Genomic DNA, 3,024 nt, shown 5'->3' on the forward strand with positions numbered 1-3,024 from the left:
TTAAGGTCCTAAGTTCGACCCTTCCTCCTAATCACGAAGGATCAAAGAACACCACCTTCTTCAAGGTGGTTGATAGAGTAAATTTTTCTTCAACCTTGGGCAACCTCTCATTGTTGCTTGATGAAACTCTCACAAAATTCTTTTCAAACTCTTCTTTTTCACTTCTCAACTTCTTCCTTTTCCTTGCCTTCTTTGAGTCACGGGCCTTTTTCTTCGGCTTGACTTCAACATCCTTAGTCATGGAAGCTTTCTCTTCCTCATGAGAATTAAGCTTGAGCCAATTTGGAAAACCAATATCTTTCTCATCCCTTGGCTTTTGAATCACAAATTCCTCTTCACTAACATCATTAATACTTGCACAAACATCATCAACAATCTCAAAAACATTGTTAGTAGAAGAATCAATCATGCACATACCATCAATGGAACGAGAAAGACTAGCACATGCGATATCTTGGACACAAGATAAAGACTCATGCATTGGTTTCAACTTAAAACTCTCTTCTAATTTCCCACACCTCAAAGTAATTTGACCTCCTTTGACATCTATTAAAGCTCCCGAGGTAGCTAAGAAAGGCTTCCCTAAAATGATTGGAATATGTTCATCCTCCTCAATCTCTAAAACAACAAAATCCACCGGAAAGACAAACTCTTCAATCCTTAAAGGGACATCATCAATTCTTCCCTTAGGAAGCTTAATAGAACGATCGGCCAATTGAAGTGTTATCTTAGATGGTTGAAGCTCACCTAGATCAAGCCGCTTAAAAACCGAAAAGGGCATTATGCTAACACTAGCCCCAAGATCACACAAAGCATTTTCAAAAACCATTTTCTTAATTTGACAAGGGATTAAAAAATTCTCCGGATCTTCCATCTTCCTTGGGAGTTCACCATGGATAAGAGCACTAAAGCACTTCCCTCCTTCCACCGAACTACCCTCATAAAAATCCTCTCTCTCCTCTAAGATCTCCTTAAGAAACTTGGAGTACTTAGGCATGTCGGGAATTGGTTCGGTAGGGGGTGTAGAATCATGAACATCCTTAAAAACTTCAAGGAACTTCCCAAATTGCTCATCCATTTTGAATCTCAAATATTTTTGGGGATATGGTAGATCGGGAAATCTCTCTATCTCACTCATCTTTTCATCAACACACTCGTCTCTTTTGTCAACCTCACAATAGATCTCGTTAGACTCAACTTTTTCCTCTTCATTCTCCTTAGCACCACACTCATCTCTTCCCTCTTTTGAACAAGAAACTCCCTCATCAAAATCATTTCCACCACTAGTGGCAATAGAGTACACGGGTTTCTTTGGTTCAACACCTTGGAAAGGAAAAGATGAAGGACTAGCAAAATCCTTAATAGTGCTTGCTAATTGGGTAATTTGAGTCTCAAGCATCTTATTGTGGGTCATCATCTCATTGAATTTCTTATCACTAACCGCCATATAGGTGTTAATGATCTTGGTTTGATTATCAATCAACTCTTCCAAAGTTGTCCTAGGAGAAGAAGGTTGTGAATAGGAATTTTCATCTTGAGTCTTTGGAACAATGCCGGGTGGGGGACCTCTTTGAGCATTGTTTTAAAAATTTCCCCTTCCTTGATTGTTCCAATTACTCCTATTTTGATTTGAACCATAACCTTGATTATGGTTACCACCACCATGATTATGGTTTCCATTACCTTGGTTATGATTTACATAACCTTGGTTTTGATTACCATAATTATGATTTTGATTACCATAGTTTTGGCCTTGATTTTGGCTACTATAACCTTGGTTATGGTTACCACGAGAACCTTGATTCCCTTGGTTCCTATAACCACCATTATGATTATAGTTGTCAAAATTGCCTTGGTTTTGGTAATTCCTATTCCATTGGCCTTTTTGATTATCAAACCTTTGAACATTGTTGTTTGACACAAAATTGACATGTTCACACTCATTGTCAAATTCATCAACACATTCATTAGGACAAGCACTAGAGTCATGATCATACGATCCACATGCATCACAAAACAAGCAACCTAAAGGCATATTATGTGAAGAGGGAGGGGGTTGAGAGTTAGAAGGAGTACCTCTCCCCTTAAATTGGGAGGGAAGATTAGAAGCTTGAGAAGAGGAAGAAGTGCTCTCCAACTTAGCTTTGATTGCGGTGACCTCCTTTCCTAAATTTGTCATTTGAGAGGAAAGGTTGTTGATTGCATTGAGGTGGTCCACCGAATACAATGAAGATTGTTTTCTTGAAGAGTCTCTCTCCCCATCTTGCCAATCCCTATAATATGTCACCACATCCTCAATGATGTCCACAACTTCTTCTTCGGTTTTGTTCATGATAGGGCCCCCGGCACCTCCATCAAGGCATGACTTGCCTTGGGGACTTAAACCGCCATAGAAGATTTGGATCACTTGGTATGTGGGGATTCCGTGATGAGGGCACTCCTTTTGATACTCTTTAAATCTCTCCCATGCTTCATAAAGACTTTCACTCGGCCTTTGCTTGAACCCTTGAATCAAGGCTCTTGCCTCCGCCGTCTTCTTTTGGGGATAGAAACGGGACAAGAAAGCCTTTGTAACATCGTCCCAAGTTCTCAAGGAGTTGGGCTTCACCTCTTTGTCTAGCCACTCCAAAGATCTTCCTATTAGAGAGAAAGGGAACAACTTGAGGCGGATGAATTCTTGAGAGACCCCTTTGACTTTGATGGTGTTGCAATATTTTTCAAATTCTTTCAAATGGTTCAATGGGCTCTCATTCTTAGCCCCACTATATTGCATTCTCTCAATCAAGGTGATCATTGCCGGACGGATTTCGAAGTCATTTGCCGGGGTAGTGGGTGGAGCTATTCCACTCTCAAATCTATATGCCCCGGGCACTCCAAGCTCCTTCAAGGCTATTCTAGGATGTTCACCCATTCCTTGTTCTTCTTGAATTTCTTCCTCACTTGAAGAGCTATAAGCCAAGGATCTATTATCCACTCTTGTTCTTGAAAGAGTCCTCTCTATCTCCGGATCTAAGGGAACAAGGG

The 3,024-nt window shown here is 40.4% G+C and overlaps 1 pseudogene; it reads left to right on the forward strand.

The window, feature by feature from the left end:
- The first annotated feature begins 2,420 nt into the window (after positions 1-2,420).
- On the forward strand, positions 2,421-2,519 carry LOC145618801 (small nucleolar RNA R71; annotated as a pseudogene).
- The last annotated feature ends 505 nt before the right edge of the window (positions 2,520-3,024 follow it).

This window comes from Chenopodium album, chromosome 26 (assembly GCF_948465745.1).
Source record: "Chenopodium album chromosome 26, dcCheAlbu1.1, whole genome shotgun sequence".
NCBI lineage: Eukaryota > Viridiplantae > Streptophyta > Magnoliopsida > Caryophyllales > Amaranthaceae > Chenopodium > Chenopodium album.